The sequence below is a fragment of the Mauremys reevesii genome, linkage group 10 (assembly GCF_016161935.1).
Source record: "Mauremys reevesii isolate NIE-2019 linkage group 10, ASM1616193v1, whole genome shotgun sequence".
NCBI lineage: Eukaryota > Metazoa > Chordata > Testudines > Geoemydidae > Mauremys > Mauremys reevesii.
In genome coordinates this window covers 71,345,677-71,372,118 of record NC_052632.1, presented here as the reverse complement: position 1 = coordinate 71,372,118, position 26,442 = coordinate 71,345,677, and the positions used below count along the sequence as shown (strand labels likewise).

At 43.4% G+C, this 26,442-nt stretch overlaps 1 long non-coding RNA gene across 2 annotated transcripts in view; it reads right to left on the bottom strand.

The window, feature by feature from the left end:
* LOC120372886 overlaps positions 1 to 26,442 on the bottom strand; it is a 213,605-nt gene that overhangs the window by 162,039 nt on the left and 25,124 nt on the right. For both annotated transcript variants that reach the window (XR_005585241.1, XR_005585242.1), the window contains exon 2: positions 14,724 to 15,034. This is a non-coding gene — a long non-coding RNA (uncharacterized LOC120372886). The remainder of the gene's footprint in view (positions 1 to 14,723; positions 15,035 to 26,442) is intronic.

Genomic DNA, 26,442 nt, shown 5'->3' with positions numbered 1-26,442 from the left:
AGAATAGTCTTGTTGTAAAGCAGACATTGTAACAACGATGGCAGTCACATCACACCAGAAGAACTGGCTCTGTGTGTACATCATTCCACCTACCTCCTGCTGACAGCCCTTTTCCCAGTAAACTTTGAAAATAAGGATTATCGTAAGTTTCCAAGGGCCAGATGATTCCCCCTAGATCCATAAGTTGACTGACTGTGGATCTGTCCCTTACTGCATGGTGGATGCTATCTCTGCAAAATGTAACCCTAGACCTCCCAGAGGGCCCTTTGAGTAATTGGAGAGCCTTGCACTGGGACAGTGCAGAAAGGGATGGACCAAGTCATTATATCCATCCACCCATCCTCTTTCAATCTGAGGCTGCACTAACTTTTAAGCAGAACCCCTTTGCCTATGGAACCCCTGCTTAGAGGGGAGAAGGGAGACATAATGGAGACGGTGGCATATAGGAGTATTTCCAATGAAGCTCTGATGCTGGAGAGCTAAAAAGGCGGGGCACGGGCATAAGAGATGGTGTAGAGGAGGCTTCTGCATGGTGTTAAATCCCCCGCTCGTCCCAGGGAGGGGCAAACCCATCTCTCCCAACTGAACAATCTGGTGAAAACTCAGTGAGTTGAGCCCTTTGTCCTTTACCTCCCGCTGCTCAGCTCTTTCCCAAGAGTTTTCCCCAACGGAGTGAGCCGTCTGGCCACCTGTCCATTGTAGAAAAGGCAAGTGGTGGACTGAACATGGCAACGCCATTGGCTGTGCTGGATGCACTGCGCTTTGGAGGCAATTTAATGGGAAAAGAGGAACATTATTAATAATTGATTTTTTTTATGTTTACTGTTAGCCACTTTATTTTTGTGTTTCTGCTAAAACACCTGTTTTAATATTCTGCCTCTGACAAGCTCCTTCATAAATATTTATACTCCACCATATAAAAATTAAAGCTCTTAATTAAACCATCATCATATTTTATGGCAATAAAGGCATTAATTTGAATAATCAGCAGCATTTAACTAAATGTGTACACTTTTCAAGAAATTGTCATCATTGTTCTTCATGGGAAAAGGACACGTGCAATATGGAAATGGTCGCATTGCACTCACCAGAAAGACTGGTTTCTAATGGCTAGGCTCTAAGGCACATCACTTAAGAGCAGCACCCGTGAGGGAGGGAGGGAGGGAAGGAAAGGGAAAAGAATAGTAGAAAAGAGGTCCATTGTGATTCTGCACTGTGGATGTTCTATCAGTTCACCGCAGCATCTGGATGAATTGGGGCTGCCTTACATTACTTCACAGACATTTTCCTCCTCAACCTTCAATAGTTTTCAATGTCAGGGAGCTCTAGCTCTTCCCTTACTTATTCATAACCTATTTTAGAATTCAGAATGACTTTTAACAGTCTACAAGGAGTCAGGAGAAGTTCATTATAAAGGAAATAATTATTTAGCTGCTGAAGTTATTATCCACCAATGTGGAACTTTGAAGGAACTAAAAAAGAATGGTCTTTAAAAAAAAAATAAAGAACAGTGTCATATTATTTGTATGTTAAAATTACTGATCTGGAAAAAGTGGCTTTCAAAGGGGCTAGTTGTCAGATAAAGGTGTACATTAGAGGCAAGGTTATCTTCTCCATAGTGATTCAAAGAGAGCTCTCAGAAGCAGAAGCACTGACCCCCATACAGATTAGACACAAGATTTCACTTTAATTTAAATGTGTTCTGTGTTTGCAACTTTCATAAGAGAGACTTTAGAGTGAAATTGACTGTGAATAATTTAACTCCATGGATAAGCATACACTGCAGCATTTTTTTTATTATCATCAGGAATACATACAGAGGAAAGATATATGGTCTTTCCTCACCAAGAAAGCTCGCCACCATTATTTCAGTAGCAAGAGTATGCTACAGAGTTTTACAAACATCTGGGCAGCTGATAAAACCCGTGGTAGATATGAGGAGGATGCTTCTCGCCAAGAGAGTTGTCAATGCTGGCAGACACGCTCTGACGCTTTTCAACGCCGTTTAGTAGCCAGAAAGAGAGACAAGTAAAAAACGATTGGGGCTATCAATCATAAAGCAGACTGGAGACCTTTAACCTTATGTTCCAGCTACTCTAAATATTGCCTAAAGCTATTTTTGTTGTTTTGTTTTATTCGACTGTAAAGCAATTAATAGCCAGGAAAACTGCCTACCTGATAACTTTTCTAATTCATATGTTGCTCTTGAGACCGAGCCCCTGAGCCCCTCCTGTGAAATGCTGAGTGCCTTGAAGGACACTCAGCAACAGATGGTCAAGCACCATATGGCACTGGTCCTCTAGCAAGAGTGGAGTGGTGGGAGAATTGCAAATGCCATTCCTGTTCTCCATGTCATAGCTGGTAATTCCATGTTATTTTCACTACTCTGCCAAGTTCTTTGGGATGCAGCAATTTGAATTCAAAAGTAGCTCTGTGAAACCAAACTAGGTTCTACTGCCAGAACAGGGAGGGCCAAGGGACCACGACCCCATCACTTTTAAAAGTGGAAGGGTTATGCCCTTTCACTTTTTACAAGCTGTAAGGGCGAGCGACGGGGGGATGGGATGGAGAGGAGCGAGTGGGGCTGGGGTCTTGGGGGAAGAGGTGGTGTGGGAACGGGGCAGCATGAGGGCAGGGCCTCGGGGAGAAAAGGTGGCACAGGGGAGCAGGGCCATGGTTCGGGCACCAGTGGCTCCCCACACACACACACACTTTTAGGGTGCTTCCACCGCTCCTGTCTACTGCTGCTAAACCTTACTAGTTCCACTGTGAATGTCATCCAGGCTATTCTTACATGCCTTAATAAACTGGGGCTTCAAGGAGGCTTGGCAGGGTGTTCATTTATGATAGCCACTCTCCATAATAGTATAGCCCCAAGTCCAAAGGAAATATATCGGTAAAATAATGCTGAGTTTGAACTGCTCTAGGCTTATAAGCCAACTATTTTTATAGACGTTTAAATGGTAGATATATGTAACCCTTCTGCCGGGCCGAAACGATAGCAGCAAGGGCCGGGTTCAATACATAGGGGTCCCTTCCCCACAACATAATGCAAAACCAGCTCGAGCCCCCACCCAGTGACCTGGGAAAATCTTACACACACCCCTGGGTGCCTCGAAGAGGCAATACTTCCCCTCTCGCATGCACAGAGTCTTGGTGTAGAAGAAAAGGTTTAATTACATGACAAACAACAAGCATTAAATTGTGAAAATACCTCAGCTAGAGTTCATAGGTCAAACCGTGAGCAAAGACCCACTCCAGCAAATTGGGCCATGTCTTTCTCTCGGGGCCCTTGAGTCCAGCAACCCCCAAATCACCCACAGTCCCAAAAGTCCCACAATCCAAAAGTCTCTGTCCCGGGTCAGTGCAGCCCCAGAGCTCAAGGGTCTCTCTGCAGAGGTCCCCCTCCCCAGCTTGGGTAAAAAGGGGCACCTTACATGGTTTCGGGGCCAACTGCCCTGCCTCTTCATGGGGTTCTGCTTCCACTAGTCATCTCCGCAAACAGCTCAGCTCCGCTTGCTCTGTGGGCTGCTCCGCTCTGCCAGCTGCTCTGGTCCACCAGCCGTCCTCGCGAGCTGCTTGGCTCCACTCACCCAGTGGCTGCACAAACTGCTCCACTCCGCTCTGCCAGCTGCTCTGCTCCACAGTATGGCTTCAGGTTCCCCCACTCATTAGCACAGTACTCAGTGCTCTCAGCTCAGCAAGTCCAGCTCTTCAGTGATTTCAGCTCTTAGTGATTCCAGCTCATAGTAGGGGAACCCAGTGCCCATGAGTTCAGCTCAGTAACTGGTATCTCGATTCTTAAGGGAATCAAAAAATTAACTCTGACATTCCACAGTGGAGAGAGGCATAGGTGGAACCGGTGCTTCTGGCTCACACAAGGAGCCTGCACCACCAAGTACAGACATCTGTCCCCAGCCTCTCTCTTTTCAATGGGTTTTGGAACCCATGTGCCCCATTTAGCAAGCGCTATCCAGCTGACAATGAAACCCCCCATCACAAGACAATTTTGTAGTTCCCCATTTACCCAATCAGGGTGACAACATTTCATTCCTCCTGCCCCAATAACAAAGAAATTGGGGATCCCACAGTGGTGAAAATAGCCATCGCAGACTGCTGTGTGCTATGCTAATGGAAGTGGGAGTGCCAATGCAAATAATTGAAATAGCAATGCGAATACATGAAACTTCTTTCTGCACTCCCCATAATTTACCACCAGATGTCAGGGTAGAGCTCATCCTGACTCTGCTTACATATAGAAAAAGCATCAATCATTAAAGAGAAACATGTTTCAAATCATTCTCTGGGAAGGATTTCCTGGTGCAAACTCATTACCCAGCCTCTCTCTGTAGAACTGCAGGTTATACGCTCACCCTGAGAGCTCTGAAGCACACAGCAGAAGAAAAATGCCTTCTCTTGTTCTTGCCAGGCAACTTCTAGTACAAATGGAATTTCAACCAACACCTGCTCCATAAAGGCAGGATTGTACATGTCCAGCCAGACCACATCCCAGACACAGACATTGCTGCCGCAGCAGGAGTCTCTCCTGTCTTTCATAAGCAAACAGGAACTATGTTACATTAGTAGGGATGAGTAAGATTGCTACCAGTGAGTTTGGATTCCCTTGACTAACTAGTATAAAATCTTATTTTAAGTTATTCTAGTGCAAATCAGCAGCAGAGTGAGGTAGGCAACAGTTTTCCCATCCCACGAAAATTTAAGATATTGAAAAAATTTCCCATCCCTTAAAGGACAAAAATTCAAACTCCCAAAAATAAATAGGCTAAGATCAACTGGAACATTTCACTCAGATAATTTAAATATATTTCATTTTGATTTCTACCATTTATTTATTTTATTATAATTAGTTTAAATTTGAAAAAATCTTCTTGAACAGGAAAACTGGAATTTGCTTGGATGATGTCTAAACATCCCATCTTGAAAATTAAAAGCAAAATTTCAAAATGTTTGAGTTGAAACATTTATCACCGTTTCCCCCCAAAAGGTTTTGGTTTCAACAAATCAGCATTTCTGGCCAAAACCAACCAAACAGACAAACATTCAGTTGAAAAATTCCCAACCAGGTCTAATCAAGAGTAACTCCATTGAATTCAATGGAGTTGCACTGGTATAAAATGATCAATTGGCCCAAACTCTGTTAGTAAACAATATTCAGGAAAGAATCCTCTTCATCCGACCTTCAGCTCTCCACCCACTATTCTGCTACAATGCACAAAGTCCCTCTTTTCTTTGTTTAAAAGAAAAAAAAAGCTTGGATTAGGCAGCAGTCCCGTTTTGTTTTATATGCAAATCTTTCTCCCCAGCTAGTTCCAAGTGCTTCCCTTTTGCAGCTCCAGCACTGTACACTAATGTTACAGTTCATCTTTGAAACAAAAAGCTATTTTTTTATACTCTTTTAGGATTTAAGCAAAGCTCAGCCAGGGCAGGCAGAGGGTTGAAGTAATCTTGCTAAGCCTTTTTTGAAAGATTAGACATTCTCTTTCCATCCCTGTTCGGCACCTAACCACAGCTCAGAACGACAGGAAAACTAGCACATGCTTGGCTGAACTTGTCATTAACAAGGATGCTTATCTGTAGGGTCTCTCTCTCTTATGCTGTCTCCAAAAGGAAAGGACATGACCACAGACATGAAAAATACCTTATTAAATATTTTAGTACAGTCGAACCCATTTATCTCGACCTCGGTTAACTTGCCAATCGTATTAAGTCGACGTTTTAGAAGTGGAACCGCCAAACTCCCTCTTTGTCTTATCAGTTTCTCATCGGTTATGTCGATTCTTTAATCTCGCCAAACCCTAATATCTCGAGCACAGAAGAGCGCCGAATTTGCCACTTACCGCATCCCCAGCCGCCCGCTCACCGGCTGCCCAGCCCTGCGTCCCCAGCCGCCGGCCCCCCGGCCCCGGCTACCCGCGTCCCCGACCCTCCGTGTCCCCAGCCACCCGCTCCCCGCGTCCCCAGCCGCCCGGCTCCCGCCGCCGCCCGCCCGCCCGGCCCGCTTCCCCGGTCCCGCCGCCTGCCGCCCGCCCGCCCGGCCCCTTCCCGGTCCCGCCCTGCCGCCCGCCCGCCCGGCCCCGCTTCCCCGGTCCCCGCTTCGCCTGCCGCCCGCCCGGCCTAGCTTCCCGGTCCCGCCGCCTGCCGCCCGCCGCCCGGCCCCGCTTCCCCGGTCCCCGCTTCGCCGGCCGCCCGACCGCCCGGCCCGCTTCCCGGTCCCGCCGCGCCCGCCCGTCCGCCCGGCCCGCTTCCCGGTCCCGCCCGGCCCGCATACCGGTCCCGCCGCGCCCGCCCACCCGGCCCCGCATACCCGGTCCCGCGCCCACCCGCCCGGCCCGCATACCCGGTCCCCGCCGCGCCCGCCCGGCCCGCTTCCCGGTCCCGCCGCCTGCCACCCGCCCGCCAGGCCCGCTTACCGGTCCCGCCGCGCCCGGCCCGCTTCCCGGTGCCCGCCCGGCCCGCATACCCGGTCCCGCTTCCCGGTCCCGCCGCGCCCGCCCGCCCGGCCCGCTTCCCAGTCCCGCGCGCCCGCCCGTCCGCCCGGCCCGCTTCCCGGTCCCGCCCTGGCCCGCATACCCGGTTCCCGCCGCGCCCGGCCCGCTTCCCCGGTCCCCACCCGGCCCCGCATACCCGGTCCCCGCTTCGCCTGCCGCCCGGCCCCGCTTACCCGGTCCCCGCTTCGCCTGCCGCCCGCCCGGCCCCGCTTACCCGGTCCCCGCTTCGCCTGCCGCCCGGCCCGCTTACCGGGTCCCGCTTCTTTGGCTGCCCGGCTCTGGGTCCCCGTCCACGGCCGCCCGGCCCCGCTTCCCCGTCCTGCTTCGCCGGATCCAGCCACGTGCAGGCAGCGCGGTAAGGGGGCAGGGAGGGGGTGTTGGAGAGAGGGCAGGGGAGTTTTTGTTTATCTCGATCATCGGTTATCTCGACGCTTTTTGGCAAACCCCTAGGCTGGCGACATAACAGGGTTCGACTGTATTTCAAAACAACTATTTTAAATCAGTAATGTCACTATTCAATGTGTGTGTCAATAATATCCACATAAGGTGAGATGGGAGTCTCATAGTTAAGGCATTGGCATGGAACTAGTCTTTGCCACAGACTTCCTGGGTGACCCTGGGCAGGTAATTAAATCTGTGTGCCTCAGTTCCCCAGACTGTAAAATGGTGATCTCGGCCATGCCTGTCTTATCTATTTAGATTGTAAATTCTTCAGAGCAGAGATGCTCTCTTATGGGCCTCTGATCTCAGTTAGGGTTTCCAGACTCTACTGTAAGTAATAAGGTATACAAAAAACCCACGCAATTAGGACAGATCCTCAAGGTTTTGCACCTAGGTACTTCAGGTTTACCACCTAAAATAGTTATTTAGGCATCTAAAGAACTGTCTGGATTTTCAAAGATACTAAAGACCAAGCCATTCCCATTGACTTTGAAAGGATATAAAGGTATACAGAGTATATATACACATACCAACAATAATATCATCGAGAGAGGAAGGATGGTCCACTGGTCTAGTACTAGCCAGAGACCTAGGTTCAATTCCCTGCTCCATCACAGACTTCCTATGTGACAGTGGGAAACTCACTCAGTCTCTCTGGGCTTCAGTTCTGTACAACAGCACTTCCCTGCCTCACAGGATGTGTTGTGAGGATAAATACATTAAAGATTTTGAAGCGCTCAGAGACTATGGTAATTGGAGCCATATATACCTAGAGTAGATAGAGATTCTAATGGATGGGGCACCTTCTGAAAGGTGGCAACAAAACATACTTCCCTAAAAGAGACAGTGGGGAAGAAGAAAGAAAAACTTCATGAAATTGAGCTTGCCACAAACCAGAAACCGAGGTACAGAACTAAGAGGCTGCGGTACTCTAGGTATGGCATAGTTGTGATGGGGTGGACTCCTCTTCTGGGATGCCACCTGATGTACTGGGATTTCACAGAGCCTCTCCTGCTCACTCAGCCTGGGTTCCCTCTCCGTGCTTTGCTGAATTAGGCTCTCCAGCCTCTTGCAGCACACACAGGTAAGGCCACACCCTGCTGCAGACACAGGCTGAAGTCAGCTCTGTGTGCAAGGAGTCCCTCAGCACTCACGTGCACACCCCTTTTGGGAGATGAATTCAAAATAACCCTGTCTTGCTCTGTATAGAAAAATCTGCACAGCGCAAGGTCATAAAAATCCACCCTCTTCCTCACTGTAAAGAGAGATGTGCATTACTTCTCCCCCCACCCCCAACCCGGTTGGAAATTGTACAAACAGGGTTATATTATAAACAAAAAATAAGTTTAACAACTACAAAAGGTGAATTTTAAGTGTATATAAGAGATAACAGACAGAAAAAAGCAGAGTACTGAGCAAATAAAGCAAAGTACGCAAACTAAGCTCAATACACTAAAGAAACAGGTTACAAAATGTAATTTCTTACCCTGAATGTTATTTTAGCCAGGTTGCAAAGTTTCTCTGGTTCAGAGTTTCAGTTATATTTCTTTTCAGACTGGACCCATCTCAGTCTGGACGCCCCCTGCCTTCCCTTCAGGTGGCTTTAGCAGTCTTTCTTCTTGGGCAGACAGGCCATGGAGAGGAGTCCCCCCATTTGCCTTCCTCCCCACCCTTAAATAGGAGTTACATACGATGGGAATCCTTTGTTTCCCAAACTTGACCTCCCTTCCCTCCCAGTGGAAAGTTACAAGTTGTCCCAGGTAATGTTTAGTATCAGGTGACAAAACCACCTGACCTAGTAGTGTCACAGTTACGTCCCCAGATGCCTCCCAGGAGGGAGAGAGATTAGTATCTTCATGGTCTTGTTGTTCCTTCCTGATGACCCATCAAATCTGATGGCCTGTCATCTGGTGGGTGTCTTCCCTACACACCCAATTGTAATGGTTACATAATCCATATTCCTAACTTTAGATACAGAAATGATACAGGAATACAAATTGTATAATCATATTCAGTAAATTATAACCTTTCCAATGATACCTTACAAGACCTATCTTGCATAAAGTATATCTCAGTTATGTCATATCCATATTATAAGCATATTTCCATAAATAATATGGAGTGCAACGTCACAATAGTCACACCTTGTTTTTTCTGGGATTATCTCTCTTATTTCAAAATATGGTTCTGTAATTAGTTTATAATTCTGGTGGGTGGGGAAAATTGTTACAGCTCTACCGAGTTTTTCCTCCAATCAGCTGCAGAGCATGTTTAAGAGTTACAAATCCCCAAACCAGCTTTTGTTTTTGATTAAATGTGTTCCCTTCTCCTTGCTCAGAATCTAGCAGGATTGGGCCTTCAAACAATGTATCAAGGCCATGCAGCAAGGAAGTGGGATTTATATCGTGCAGCTGAGGGGATAAATCAGGTTCATAAAGCATGTTATTTCCAGCTGGGATGTTATACATACTGTTTTTCAGAAGCCGCAGGAGCGGTTTCCTTTTCCCCTTACAGCTGCTTCAATATGCGACAAAATGGTTTAAACAACTGAGCTGATGCTAAGGACATTTTTTAAAGACTGCCATATTTAAATTAAATTAAACACACTTGGGAATAGGGTCTGACCCTGAATGTGAGGTGCAGGAGCTGTCACCCCAGCCAGAGGTAGGTTCTCCTTGGGCCCAGCTGATGGGGTGAACCTCCTCTCCAACATCCAGTGGCTGGACTAGCCAGGGCAGATATTCCAATGTGATTCAGCCCCTTTGCACCAGTCAGGTACTGGAAAGCAGCTTGATTTCTTCATCTAGGGATTCCCATGATGTGGGGGAGTTCGCAGGGACATGATACACAATTCCTGGGTTGTGGCAATCCCAGGGTAGCAGACAACTCCTTGGGGGTCTTAGCCAGCTGGTGTAGACGACAGCGCTACTGAGACTGCCATTTATGCCAGGGCATGAACACAACCAGCCCCAGAAGATGAAGAGAGACACCACCAACTCCCTGGCAACCCCCCTACCCTCAACTGTACCCCCGGGAAGCTGAGCAAAGCTGAACTTGGGCCAATGCACGTGCACCTTCATTTTATTACAGCTAAGAACCAAATCAAGATTTTAGCAGTCTGTAGGCAGCTGAACCAAAAGGGAATCCCTGTCCCCAAACCCCATAACAGATCCAGCAGGAGCTATGCTAAAGAGAACTGCTGCAGATCCAGACGGGTGACTTCATCAGCTGTGGAACCCCGCCTCCCTCTCGAGTATGACAAGTAGTTACCACCTTCCGGAGTAGACTGAATGGATCTTTAAAAATCATCTGCTTTTTCATCCCAATATGATTTGTTTAAGTAAACAACCAGAATGGCTTCGTGTGTCAATCCAATCATTGTACGTGCAGCTGAAGAGGCAGGAATAAGAATAATAGAGAACTGAAGTGGATAGGAGGGAATAATAAATAGGACCGAAGGGAAGAAAGAATGAACCCCCTTAGGGTCATATTTGGCATCCAGCTGAGAGGTCTATCTGTGCAGAGAAGTTTTTTTTTTTTACATTGAAATATGAATTATAAAATAATATTACAAGGCTTTCCTGCTTTAAGTGTGAAAAAAGTAATTATAAGAATTACCCAAATGTTAAATGGTTTAAGAGAAATAACTAAAATACATATTATTCCTCTCTCCCTAGTGAAATGATTTTGCTTGACAAAACGAACAATTTTTTTTGAAATCATTCATTTTAAAATGCAAATATTTTAATAGGTTTCTTTTAATATATATGATAATGAGCTCATGGATGTGGCACAAACCACAGGCCAAGTAAGCAGATGTCTTGTCAACAAGGTCTAGAATTTAGAATCATTAGGCTCTTTTAAGAAACACACTTACTCTGACATAAAACTGAAGCATATTATAATATTTCAAATTCACACTGCTCTATGTGACACTTTTTCCTCATTAAAATGAAGAATGACACAGCCAGAGAGACAGCCCCATTTCCCCTGCTTTGTATCTGTAGTTCAAAAGATGTCTCTAGCAAAGTGTCCCAGAGAGACAAAATATTAAGCACCTTGAGTGCTGTACCGCATACAATTAATTCACAGCCTCGGAACATTTTTAACATGTTCTGGTGGCCAGTGAAATAATAAGTAGTTGTTGCTCGTTGTTCTCATTTTGTTTCTTTTCTCTCCTTTGCATCTTGTCAACTCGTTTAACTCAATTTATTTTTCTGGGTGTCAATTCCTTTACCTCACACAAGTTTCCTGGTACAATATATGAAGAAGCTAAATTTTCTTAATCAAAAGGCCAAATATTCAGGCAGCACTGGTCAAACTATTCATCTAGTGGGGAGTGATAGCTCAGTTGTTTCAGCATTGGCCTGCTTAAACCCAGGGTTGTGAGTTCAATCCTTGAGGGGGCCACTTAGAGTGGTTTGAGCATTGGCCTGCTTAAACCCAGGGTTGTGAGTTCAATCCTTGAGGGGGCCACTTAGGGATCTGGGGCAAAAATTGGTCCTGATAGTGAAGGCAGGGGGCTGGACTCGATGACCTTTCAAGGTCCCTTCCAGTTCTAGGAGATTGGTATATCTCCAATTATTACATTTATTACCTTTTTTATTAGGTCAATTTCTAATGGAGTTAATTAGCTATGGCATTGGAATGTTTAATATTTGGAGAAATGCAATGCAGAAAGGGCCTGATCAAAAGGCCACTGAGTCAATGGGACAACTCCTATTGACTTCAATGGGTTTTGGATATAGCCCACTATTTTTCCTATTGTACACACATGACTCCCATTGTTGACATATACATGGGTGCCTATTCAAGGCTAGAATTTTTCCTTCCTGATTTCTCTAATGTGGTGAAGATCATTTAAACATTTCTAGTACTACTCTGGGAACACAGTGGGTGTGACTAAATACAACTGGGAAATCTGTAATTTCTTTGGACAGCAGCAGGACTTGTTACTCTGTTGTAGATATTCTAGGAAAACTGTATTTAAAAGGAAATGTACAGCAGGGTCTGATGTAACACCACCACCACCGGTGCAAAACAGAGGAATCTGCAGGAGGACATATTCTTACCCAACAGAGGCTTTGATGCTAGAGTTTACATTGGTACGGGACTTCATACCTAACTTCCAGCCCATTCCTTCAAATTAACAATGGAGGAGGAAGGGTGTTTGTTTGTTTAAAGGCTGCTTTAGGAAGGGTGGAGACCAACTCCTGGCACATCTCCAGAACTAAGCAGGGATCCTCAGTGCAAAGGTTCGGCATTGTTTACTGAAGATCTGGAAATGAGCATCTTCCTCAACAGCTTCATCGCAGAAGAAAAGTATATAATCATCAGACTTGTTATTTTTATTACAATAGCACTTAGGAGCCCCAGCCAAGGATCCAGGGCTCCATTGTGCTAAGCGTGATACAAGCAGATAAAGGAGACCGTTCCCACCCCAGAAAGCTCAGTCAACATGTCCACAAGAAATAAAAGGACAGTGTGGGTGGCTGGTAGGATACAGTAATGAAACAAACTGAGTTTAGCAGGAAACAAGAAGCCACAGTTTGCTCTGGCACAGCTCTAATTTCATCAGCTCAGCTCCCTTCTTGTAGTGTTTTTATATTCCTGGCAGATGATAGTAAAGACTCAGAAAAAGGAAATTTGTATTCCTGATACGAGAGTGGTGAGAATGCTTTGAGAAGCCCACCAAAATGCTGTATTGACATCATGCATCTTAACTAGAACTGAAAGGGGGGAGGGGCAGAATCTAAGAGCTTGTCTACATGAACAATTAGTTTTCAACAAGCTGGAATGTGAATCTACCTCGTGCTAGTCTGCCACTGACTAACGGAACCATGTGGACGCTAATGAACTGTTGATGTGCATCAGCAATGTGCTGTTCTCTAGTCCTCTTTGAAATGGCACATAAACTGTTAGGGTGAGTCAGCAGGGTCCAGCTAACCTTCTGCAGAGTCACACCCCACCTTGCTGCAAACTAATTGTTTGTATAGTCAGTCCCTGAGTTCAGATCCATGAGCTTTTGAAAGGAAGAACTGAAAAAGGATACAGCTACCAGTTCTGCAAATTCAGCATCATTTAGATATTCTAAATTTTTGCAGAATTTATCTAAACTCTCAATAATCTATTAGAAACAAGCTACAGCAGAAGAGATTTGTTTACTGAGGGAGCCGGTTGATGTATATAAGGACTTCATGTACAACCAATGAAGGTTGGCTTCCCATGATCCAAAGCGAATCTATACTAGCTTTCTATTGAATATAGTGCCAAGTTCTTATTGTCAAGGTGCTCAACAGCCTACACGTGATATCTAAAGGATCTCATAAAGCTCCAGGAAGAAATACTGTGGTCGACAACTCTGCTCCTCTAGAACAACAGAACTCTACAATAAGGATGAAGCTCATCTGTGCAGGAGACAGAGCTTTTGAGGGGGCTGGTCTGAGACAGTGAAATAAACTCCCATGGGAACTAAGGACCATCACACAAGCCTTCTTCTCCAAGTGCAAAGCACATTTCTTCAGTCTTGCCTTTGCTAATACAAACTCACAGCAACATGTACCTAAAATAAATTAATAAAATGCTATCAAAACTAAACACTCCACTGCACACACAATTCTCCCTCTGGGGAGTGGATGAGAAAAGAAACCACATGTGACAGATGTTAGTCATATCGCTTAATACAGTAACTGGAAGGCACTCCCCTACTGCAGCGATGAACGTGGTATATGAACCTATATAGACAAGAAATAAAATAGTGAAACTCAATGGATTTTGGATCCAGCCTTAAGTGTCTTGTTTTCTACACAATAGGTAGTGGTGCTCCAAGATGAAAGCAACTTTTAAGCAACCAAGCTCTTTGCTCTCAAGGAATTTGAACTGAGTATTTCTACTCTTGTGGGGGCTATGCTTGCATTATTTGAATATGGAACCAATTTCCACTGAACATTTGGAAAAAGGGAGTTATTTTAATTTTGAAAATGTAGCTGAAATAGTACTATTTGATGCTGCCTTTTCCAATTTATGGGCATGAATTTGGTCATGGATTCACAGCCCCGGAGACTGAAGTTCTCTACTTAGCCATGGAAAAGTAGCAACACCTGAGCAAGTTTCCCCTGACACAGCCCCATTCCGTTCTTGGCCTCTTTTGCTAATACTGCTAACAAGGATTCCAGCTAGCACAAATTATGTGTTTTGTGACGAGGGCACTTGCACATTAGGAAATAAAATGAGACCACCAAATTCAGTGGCCACCAGGCAGTCAGATGGAAACAACTTTTAGTCACTATAAACTTGAACCAGCAACCTAGAGTTGAAAGATTGTATATTCCACTACCAACCCGGAGCCATCTAAGGACCACAGATTAAGCTGGTGGAAATTCACATAGCTGCATTGAAGTCAGTGGAGCTACATTGATTTATGCCAGCTGAGCACCTGGCCCCTGGTCTCCAAACAGCACTGCCTTCAATAAAGTCAAAAGTGCTTTGCACTCTAGATTCATTAGCGAGCACGAAAGTTGCATACAATTTTAAAGTGCCACATAGTTGGAACTGCCTCCAAAGGTCTGATCTTTTGGTTCAGTTACTACTACTTACCATTCAGCTAGTCTTTCGATAAAAACACGATGTACTTATCTTACTCATCCTCCTAATGGCAGGCTGCTACCTGGCCATCCACATACAACTAGATATTGATTATTACCTCATCATATACTACAAAGAGATTGAACACAGAGTTCTGTTTACCTCATTATTCAAGAAAAACAATCTTACCTATTTTGTACTCAAAGGAAGGCACAGAAATTTGAACAGTATTCTAAATACTTTGCATAGATGCCACTTTATATCACGCAGAAGGTGCGCACGAAAGCTGGTTCAGTTTCAAGCAGTCTCAGGCACCTGATTCCTCAGTCTGCTAACAAGAGCCACTCTTCTGACCAAGGTCCCCAGAGCAAATCATGCTTTAGTCTTGAGTACAGCTGATCAAAAAAATTTTCTGACTGAACATTTTTCTGCTGTAAAATGCATTTTGTCGAAACTGAATCTTGCTGCAGGAACGTGTCGATTTTGACAAAACTTCGTTTCTAGGGGGAAAAAATGAAAAAAGCATTTTGACATTTTCAGAAGGGAACATTTCGATTTTTCATTTTGAAAACTTTCGTTCTGAACATTCTTAAATTAAAAACTAAATTTTTTTAAATGTTGAAATCAAAATGAATCATTATAATTTTATCAATTCCCCCCCCAGACAATTCATTTCATTTCACAATTCTTTGTTTTCATTCTAATTCAGAATGAAAACAAAATTTGAAATTGCAGAATTTCCCATGATGTGAAATTGACTAATTTTAAAAAAGCCTGGCCATGAAATTGACCAAAATGGACCCTGAATTTGGTAAGGCCCAACTTACACTAGTATCCAGAATCCTATGGAAGTTCCTCTGGTTTAAATGCACTTAATATAACACCTAGACTTTCCTCCTCCAACTACATTACATTCTGTGGTTGTGTTCTCAGTGTTTCTTCCTCCTGGATAACTTCTCTTTTCAACCTCTTCCCTTTTCTATCTTTTTCTTGACTGTTCTCTCCCTCATTGTCTTCTGACTTTTCTTTTTCTCAATGCCTTTCTTCATTGTTAGAGTATCCCATTTCTTCGGGCCCCACATATTCCACTTTTACCTGGCTTTTTTTTTTCTTTTTGGCCCCCTGTGCCTTGAATTTATTGACTGAGGCCTACCACCACACAATGAACAACAACAACAAAAAAGCTGCCAATTAACTGAACACTATCCAGCTTGTGCACTGAATGAGGCAGGGGTCTCATGTGTGGGGAGGGGCAGGAAAGCACATGACTGTATAATTAAAGACCATATCATAAGGTATATGCACAAGGGGACCAACATAAGGTTGGCATTTCCAAACTTTTGATGTTTGATTTTGCAACCTTAATAATGTTCTTTTCAAATATATTTATTCACACACACAGAGAGAGAATACATGATGTTGTGGGGGATATAAAGGTTTTACTAGCATGAATTTGGTATAGTCACATTAAGCCTTAAGTATGTAAATAATTCCAAATGAATTCTTATATAAATTTTATATCACAATGCCACGTTTCATAGAGTTTTAAACATTTTTATTAGAACTATTACATGTAATTGATTGGCACTATTTCTTCTAAAAATTATAACACCTCAAAAGACGACCTTTACAACATTTTTTCTATATATAAAAATCCCACAATTTTAAAATCCAATTTTTTAATCCCTTTATTTGTGTAAGACCATTAACAACAATGATAGTACAGTACTCATCAAGAGTCTGAGCCAAACCCACTGAAGTCACTGGAAAGATTCCCATTGAATTCAATATACTTTGGATCAGGCCTCATGAGGATCTCAAAGTACTATGGGCTTGATTCCACGCTCATTGAACTCAATGGCAACGCTCCCATTGACTTCAGTAGTTCAATTCCTGGGCCTATACAAAGGTGAATAAGCATTATCCTGATTATACATTTAGAGAAACTGAAGCACAACAATATTAAATGACTTGCCCAAAATTACACAGCATGTCCATAGCAGTGCTGAGCACAGAACTGAGGTCTGCCATGCCCTATTCACTGGACCCATGCAGGTTTTGTTCATTATTATATGCCTCAGTAATGTAGAAAATAAAGTTGTATGTGCAGCGTCACTGAGGAAGAAGAAATGAAGAGATAATTAGAATTGCCGCAGTGCAAGGACTCTGCTGTAGGGATGTTTGTAATGACATTGCCTGCTTCTAGCAGATGGTGCTGTATTTTGCTTTAGTATTCAGTGAACCTACAAAAATGGTAGGGCAATATCAACGAGGTAAGCATTTTACATCTTTTATTAAGGGCATCAAAGCTGAGTTTTCAAGTCATTTTATGAATTTTTTTTTGCCTTCTTCCTGAACTGAAATCATGTCCCATATCTGTCAATTAGAAACACTGCAGCATCATTTGTTAAGCTGGCACGACCTCTCTCTTACACACAACTGTTTCTATTGATAGAGATGAGCAAGGGTGAGGTTATACATGGCACAAGGCTCACTGTCTCAAAAAATATTTCACATTGTGTTGGCTTCATAAATCAAAAGACCTTAATGTTTTTGTCTGTCTCCTTTATAACATACATTGAAGTATTGCATTTCAGGCAAGCAAATAAATGTTATTAGTCTGCAACAGAGTAGAAATATAATTAATTTCCAATCTGAGAGGCTGGGTCAGGGAGCACACGTGGTGTTCATCTGCTATATCCAGTTAGTATCATTTGCGATTAAGTCAGATGAATTTCAAATTAAATCACAAGAGCTAGGTTAGAGTTGTGAGCACAACTTAAACTCATAAAAGCAAAACAGAGAGAGAATTGAAGTTGAAAAAAATCCAGGTTGACATTCTGTCCTCAAGTCACCCTGCTGTGCCTTGGTATTGAGGCACATAGAGGACGCAGCGTGGTCTAGTGGACTGAATTGGAAGGTACAACCTCCTGGATGCTTTGTCTGACTCATTGGGTGGCCCTGGTCAAATCATAGCTGCTCTGTGTTACGTTCTGCCCTTATTAAAAGGGGGATGATGAGGTTATCAATTATGGCTAGGATTTTGAATGGCTCAGGAAGCTAGATGGCCAACGTCCATTGAACTTCAAATGGATTTGGGAACCTAAATCCCAGAGGCTCATTTGAAAATCCTAGTCTATTTCTATCACAGTAGTAACTAAAGGCCCAGACAAAATTGAGGTGCCCCGTTGTGTTAGGAGCTGTACAGTGAGAGACCATCTTTTCTATGAAAAGCTTACACTCCAGATTGTCTTTCATATTTAAGGGAGTATCTTTTACTCCCATTTTATAGTTGGGAAACTGAGAATTTAAGAGAAATTAAATGACTTGCTAAGGTCACACAGGAAGTCTGTAGCAGAGCTGGGAATTATACTCAAATCTCCTGAATCTCAGTGCCTGATGTTTTCATTGGTTTATTCTACCTCCTGGAAAAATACATGACACCACAAGTCACCATGTATAACCAACACTGCTTGGAACCTAACCAAGGGATCTGTTGTACAATTGCACATGACAGCCAATAAAATAAGTTTTTAGTCTGACTGCAAATCTGTATATTTAGATGTTTAGGGAGAACGGTGGGGAAGGGAAAAGCTATTTATAAAGGGATTTCATGAATAAGTACAATTTTGCTTAATGTTTTGAGATGAGCTAGACTGTTAACTCACCTACTGTGATGATTAATTATTTCTGTTATGATTGAACCTAGGAGCCCCAGGTATAGACCCCACAGAACAAAAACACAGTCCCTACCCCCAAAGAATTTATAATCTCAGGCACAGAACAGCAACCTCAAATACCTGTATTTACTTTTTACCGCACATACATCAGCTGACACAATTCTCTTCCTAAACAAAGATATGAGATCTCTAAAGAGAGTGGAGCTTAGGTGTCCAGTGTGACCATCTGTTTAACTCCATCTGTTGGAGCAGGTCAGGTCGCCCACTTAAAGACAAGTGACTGAAAGACTTCATCTTCTTGGAAGGAAGATCAAGAGACTCAGGAACAGGGAGACTAGGACAACACCACAGGTGTGTTTCTGCTGTCACTTACACAGCATGAAAAAGGAGTAACGCCGCCAATAATGGCATTCCACTAGTGTGAGCGCGAGGAGAATTAGGCCTAACGTCACAGGGGGCTGGGTGGAAAAGCTATGCAGAAAGGGGAAGCTGGGCTCTTACCTTCTTCCGTTCTACCCTTAAACTTAGAACAACCTTTCTGCCTTCGTGGGCCAACTGGCCATCTACACTTATTTCAAGTTCCTTTCATCCATGAGGCCTTTCAGCACTGAACCACCACGTACAGCATTTACTTAAACATCCACCCCTACAGTATACTGCAGCTCTTTCTGTTCTATATGGTATCTATAACCGGGCCTTCAATTTTCAGCTCCTTGGGGCTATGACCTTTCAGAAACAACTAGTTATCTTGGCTGCTTTCTTCAGTTTTTGAGATGCTCAACTTGGGGCACCTTAAAAAGACCGGGGTTTTTAGAACATGCTGGGAACTCAGACCTCTGCAAATTAGGCCCCTTTGACGTGCCTCACGTTGGTCACCCCAAACATTGAGAGCCCAAAGTCACTAGTCCTTGAAAATGTTGGCCAGACTGGCATAAAACCCAGCTCATTGTTGGTAAGCTCAACAGATATAAACTGAAACCACCACCCCATTCTACCATCAGCTACACCCATGCCATTCAGTCTTTATTGTCATAAGGAAAACCTCTCACGCTGTAAGTCCAGCCAGTTTTACCAGCTTTTTTGTAGCTGATGAACAGAACTGAGTCATGAAACATTAAGATAAACTACACTGTGTTTTTCAGTCAGCATGCTATAGAAAGCAGCTTTTGTTTGATACCACAAGGTCTCACTACATAGAACACTAGTCCTTTGAAAGCCAAAGAAGAGCCAGCTCAGTGGGGCAGTGAAACATTGACAATCAACACACTTCTAATGATATGCCTTGCCCTGCAGCCCCCTACACTCCCGATTACTACTCAGGCTCAATATTTCCTTATCAAAGGAGCCACTGGAGGGTAACCTGACATTTAACTGGTAGAAAATAATTCAACAATGCACGAGTGTAAACAATAAAAAAAATGACCTGTTACTACAAGTGAATTAACCTTTGGTCACCGGCTGAACACAGTGTTTCTAGAAGGTCCGTAATATTGTACTTGAGGAAATAAATACATTTGGCAACATAAAAGAGGCCTTCATTTCACTGCACAGCAACCTTAAAATTTACTTAGCAGGAGAGAAGCTACCTGCTGTGTTGCTGTGCGGGTTTCCTTACCTTACCAGTTTGTCAGGGCATGGAAAAAAGCAGCACAGGGCAAATGACAGGAGATAGAGAATCACACTGGCTGTTACCTGAAAATGCCAGAAATTTCCCTGAAGGATCTCTAGCCTGCAAGTCAAGAAGTCACTTGTGCAGTAATTAGGCTGTCAGAAGAGCAATCATCCTCCATATTAGAAAGTAAAGTCTGCTGGACAGATAGAGTATTAAAGCATTACTGGGGTAGTCAGTCAACTGTATTTGGGACCCACTGGCACAATGATTAACAAAACTATCCTTCAGCCAGGGGTTTTTCACAACAGCATAGTCCTGCAAAGAGAAAATATACACTGATAGTTGTGATGTGGTTCCCAAGCTGAGCAACAAACTGTGGAAAAACAATTGTATTAGCAAACATATGCAAGGCATTGGATGAAGGAGTAAGTTGGTTCTGCCTTCTTACGCAACAATTTTTTCTTTGTCAGATAAAGGAAGAGCATAGCTAGAAAATGAAAAGTGGTGGTGGGAATGGACACAGGGAGGAGAGCACTGGAGAAATAGCAGGTGATTATGGATAGTGGTGCCATGAAGAGAAGTATGAATATTAGCTACACTCATGGACAATGTTGGTATCTTGTCTCTTAAATGCATAAACATCCAGAGACTCCCTTTTCAAACTGCCTTCTGGTGCTCCAGAAACAAGATAGCATATTATTGCCTCCAGCTTCACCAGCTTGCTCGCCCTTACCTGCTTTCCACCAAGGACAGTTTATTCTGCAGGCCAGATTTATGAGTCACAGGAGTGTTTGGAGATTTTGACCTATTATTTATTTGTGTTACGGTACCACCAAAAAAAACTCTCAACTCTGACTGGGTTCTATTTACTGCACAGAGAGAATACAAGTCAAAGTAAAAGACAATGTGTCTGTCTTGTCTTTGTGATTGTGAGCTCTCCACAGAGCTACAGCACCTAGCACAACTCTGGCTACGGTCTTTCAGGCACTACCACAATACAAACAATAAGAAACAGCATCAACAGAGTCTGACCTGCGTTATTTCAAATGTTAGCTTTAAGACAAGAAAAAAACTGACCCATCTGAATCTCTTAAATATGCAAAATTGGACTAGCAATCTCATGAGAAAAAGTTTTCTTTTATGATATGAATCCACTAGGGACTTCAACTACTGCCAGTCAGTTTTATGTGGAAGGTGCTCCAATATTATGGAATAGGCAGCAGTACAAAACCCTAATCAATAGATTGAGAGATTCATCCTATTTTTTCTTGTTGCCAGTCTGGCTGGAAATATCAGATCCGATTTCCTCTGTATATTCAGTCCTTCTGTATCTGGACACTGCCAGAAGTGCTGAAAAATATAAAAAATATGAAAAAAATAGCTGAGCAAAACTTTCTGAAAGTCATGAAAAAGTCTGCGCCAAATTCAGAGTGAATTAATAATGAAGACAAAAAAAACCCCACAAATATTAGACCACCTCTTCTGCTGCACTTTTTATCTTTAATAAACTAATACTCTATAAAGGTATATGTTATCTTCATCTTACAGATGGTAGAAACTTGAGGCACACCACCACCTAGCCTAAGATCACAGAGAAAGTCTTCAGCAGAGATGAGAATGAAATCCAGCTCTCCTGACTCCCATACCTCATGGTGAAGAGTAAGATCAGTTCTAACACAAACTAGTTGGGATAAGCTTATCCCTAGAAATGTGTAGATGATTTGTTTTTTTTCAAATGTTAATGAATAAATAAGTACTATACTTCATATGCTAGTTTAGAATTTTAGGAGAAGACTTTCAAAGGCACAAATGGCCCAACTTATGTTGAAAGTCTATTATTCTTTTATTAAACTATCTTAATAATGAAGATTGGGACCTCTGAAAGTCTTCCCCTTCATGAACTATTCTAAGCATAATTATCTACATTATATCTGGGATGCTCACAGGTTTGTCGTAAATAGTGCTTTTAAGTGTGTTTTGTTACAAGTACTGTATTTCAGTCATTATAGCGCAAAATATTCAACCAAATTTTAAAGAAGATAAATAGGAATAAGCATAGTTTATTCACTAATATTCCAACCCCTCCAAAAATCTACCTATTATACTGATGATATATCCTAGCTTAGGTCTCTAGTACATATTGGCTTTATTCTATCTGAGTGACCCCTATGCTGGACAAATTCTCGACTGGACATTAGGATCAGATTCTAGCTCCTTTGTAGTGGGATCTGACTGGCATAAAGGAGCCAGAATGAAGGGGAGGCGGAAGGGGGCGTGGAAGGGAGATTGAGAGAATCTGGTCCATTATTTTTTCCACACACAGTTTACAGAAGTTACACTCTGATCATACAAAATATAAATAATGTATAGGCATTCACTCAATAACTTCCTCCATTTCAGTTTAAAGAGGCATTTTATCAGATTTCTAACCCAGTCCCATCTTTTCAAATGATTCCTTTTTGGCAATGTGCTCTGGCCATGCTGAGTGAAAAATGTTTCCTGCACCAAATAGTAACTAATACCTTTACAGACTTCAGTAAGGCATTTTATGATGAATGTGGCCAATTTCATAACAGCATTCATCCTGCCCCTTACCATAGTTTTGTGTGTGTGCTAATATATTTAAAGGAACAATAAAAGGTCTGACAAACCCACAGAGCAAGGAAATTCAGTGTTAGGACTTTTATTCTTGGTCATAAGAACATAAAAACTGTCATAGTTGGTCAGACCAATAGTCCATCTAGCCCAGTATCCAATATTCAAGGATAATGTGACTAGTATCAGAGCTTCTGGGAGTGTATACAGAACAGGGCAGTTGGAGTGATATAACCATGTTCCCCTCCTGGCTTTTGGCAGTCAGAGGCTTAGTGTCGCATGAGGTTGCATCCCTGACCACCTTGGCTAAAAGTCATTGCTAGACCTATGTAGTACTTTTTTTTAACTCAGTTATACTTCTGGCCATCACAACATCCCATGGCAAGGAGTTCCATAGGTTAACTGTGCATGGTTTGAAAAAGTACTTCCTCTTATTTGTATTAAACCTGCTGCATATTAATTTCTTCTGCTGACCGCTGAATTTGGTATTGTGGGAAGGAGTAAATAGCACTTCTCTATTCACTTTTTCCACACTATTCCTGATTTTATGCACCTCTATCATATCCCCTGAGTCATCTCTTTTCTAAGATAAACCGCCCTAATATTTTTAGTCTCACCTCATATGAAAGCCATTCCACAGCATTGATTTTTTTGTTGCCATTCTCTGAACCTTTTCCAGTTCCGATATATCCTTTCTGAGGTGGGGCAACCAGAACTGGAAACCATATTCAAGGTGTGGGTTTACCATGGATTTATATAGTGGCTTTGTGATAGTCCACAAGAATCCCTATGTGCCTAAGTAGCTTCTGGAGAACTGTACAGCATGTTAGGTACAGAATGTGCTGCTGCAACATGTAAGTCCAGTAGAGCAATGGAATCTTAGATTTACCCTTAAATCTATGAAATCAAAAGGATTTAGATCAGTCTATTAGCATTATTTCCAGCATTGCTTTCTGAGTGTTAATTTTAGAGTTGAATCCTGCTGAGCTCCCTGGTGAGCTGAGGAAAATAGTGTTTAAGTTGTAAATTTTCTGCCATTTGTCTGTCAGGTTGCCATGAAACCAAACCAAAAGTTATGCTTCCTCCAGCCTTCTCTAACCTCTCATGCAGGTCCATCCCAGTTTGAGATCTGACCGTGTCCCAAACCCACAAGGGTGGGTTCTAATTCCCAGTCTCAAACTCAAAAGGTCCTTCCCCTGAAATTCAAAGGGGTTCCAATGGGAGGAGAGAATCTCAGAGAAAACACTTATGCCAGATTTGGTTGGATGATTAACAAAATTACTCCTGGGTTTTTACTCTTTGTGCCAAATTTTGACCCAGGATATATTTTTATCCAGATTATAAACCCCTTTAAAATTCTTTTATAAAGGATACAATGTCATATTATATCTGAGCGTGTTAGTTTAACATTTTGTCCTATTAGTATTCACACTCAGTCACCTTCTATAAATAACTTGTCAAAGTGCATGCCTGGAGCCCTCTCTGAAATTTTTTCTGATGATATTTTTTTAAATATCAAGTCACAGAAGAAACATTTCTTTTCTACTTAATGTACAGGACAAGCCTCCCATTAGCTGAATCTGCCATTCTGAATCATAGGGATTTACCCATTTTGTGCAATTGTCCCCAAAATGCAACATACTTAATAATTTCATTTCTCATCAGCTGAAGATCTTACATGATGAAATGATGTTATTATATCAATGAGGTTGTTCATCTAAGAAATGTTTGCTGAATCAGACCCATAATTGAGTAAAGTCTGCAAGATCAGGCTCACTCTATTATGATGTTTTATATTTTTAGTTGTAATACAGTTAAGAAATTATTCTGGGCCACATTCACCAGTGCACCAAGAGTAGATAAACAAGCAGTTGAGATGTTAAACTGAATCTCCTTTCAGTCTCAGTAGAAGTCCTCTTGTAATTTACCATCTTACCCTGAGAAGTGCAAGGGAGACCACAAGCACTAGCAAAGTCACTGTGAAGACCCACTGCAGACAACCTGTGCTGAAGATGCTCAACTATTTACAGGATTGGGCAAGTACATTTGCTCTTTAGCCTGTAATCAGTGTCAATTAAATGGCAGCAACTACCTACTTTCACTGCATGAACGCTATTATACAGTGCTGGGGCTCTTTAATGACCCTTTAAGTGGAATGGTTTTGCTTTAAGGTTTATTCTCTGATTCAGATTTACTGCAAGAATGAGTGAACATTCTGCAAACAGTGCCACATGGCTTGTGCAGAGCTGTTAATCAGTGAGCATGGGCCTCTATGCCAGAGTACTAGGAGTAAGGATGCAAATAAGAGTATGTCTACACGGCAATGTACACCCAGTGCTTGAACTCAGACTCAACCCTAGCCACCCCCCTTCCATCTATACACAAATTGCGCTAACCTAGGACTCAGACCCAGGATGCCATGCGAGAGGAGGGTCTGAGCCTAAATAAAGCTGGGACCCAGGATTCAAGCTCTATTGCTTTTACACTATAGATGCAGCCCCATTGGACTCATGCTCTTGGAGTCGGCCAAGAGTATCCCGCACTCCCACAGGCTGACTTTCTTGGTCTTCTGGATAATCAAGTTTGATGGATTGTCAGGTTTTCCTACAGTGCATCATGAACAAAGGGCCAGAGCAGCCACATTTTGGGAGTTTTTTTCAATATCTTCATTAATGATCTGGAGGATGGCGTGGACTGCACTCTCAGCAAGTTTGCAGAGGACACTAAACTTGGAAGAGTGGTAGATACACTGGAGGGTAGGGATAGGATACAGAGGGATCTAGACAAACTAGAGGACTGGGCCAAAAGAAACCTGATCAGGTTCAACAAGGATGAGTGCAGAGTCCTGCACTTAGGATGGAAGAATCCCAGGCACTGTTACAGACTAGGGACCGAGTGGCTAGGAAGCAGTTCTGCAGAAAAGGACCTAGAGGTTACAGTGGATGAGAAGTTGGATATGAGTCGACAGTGTGCCCTTGTTGCCAAGAAGGCTAATGGCATTTTGAGCTGTATAAGTAGGGGCATTGCCAGCAGATCGAGGGACATGATCATTCTCCTCTATTCTGCATTGGTGAGGCCTCATCTGGAGTACTGTGTCCAGTTTTGGGCCCCACACTACAAGAAGGATGTGGAAAAATTGGAAAGAGTCCAGCGGAGGGCAACAAAAATGATTAGGGGGCTGGACCACATGACTTATGAGGAGAGGCTGAGGGAACTGCAGAAGAGAAGAATAAGGGGGAATTTGATAGCTGCTTTCAACTACCTGAAAGGGGGTTCCAAAGAGGATGGATCTAGACTGTTCTCAGTGGTACCAGATGACAGAACAAGGAGTAATGGTCTCAAGTTGCAGTGGGGGAGGTTTAGGTTGGATATTAGGAAAACTTTTTCACTAGGAGGGTGGTGAAGCACTGGAATGGGTTACCTAGGGAGGTGGTGGAATCTCCTTCATTAGAGGTTTTTAAGGTCAGGCTTGACAAAGCCCTGGCTGGGATGATTTAGTTGGGTTTGGTCCTGCTTTGAGCAGGGGGTTGGACTAGATGACCTCCTGAGGTCCCTTCCAACCCTGATATTCTATGATTCTATGCTAGGAAGTTTGGGATACGGGTGGTTGGATTTGGGCCCGCACATATGCGCCAACTTCCCCTCTTTCACCTGGGTGCCCGACATCCCTTTTGCCCCAAGCCCCGCCCCCACGACCACCACTTCCATGAAGCCCCACCCCTGCCCTGCCTCTTCCCACCCCTTCCCCACTTCTATTCCAACCTCTTCCCCAAAGTCCCTACCCCAACTCCGCCCCCTCCCTGCCTCTATTCCAACTCCTTCCCCAAATCCCCACCTCCTCTCCTGAGCATGCCACGTTCCCGCTCCTCCCCTGAGCATGCCACGTTCCCGCTCCCCCACTCATAGCATGCTAATGTCGCCAAACAGCTGTTTGGCGGCGGGCAGCACTGGGAGGTAGGCAGAGGAGGTGGGGCGGGGGGATGAGGGGAGCTTGGCTGCCAGTGGCTACAGAGCACCCACT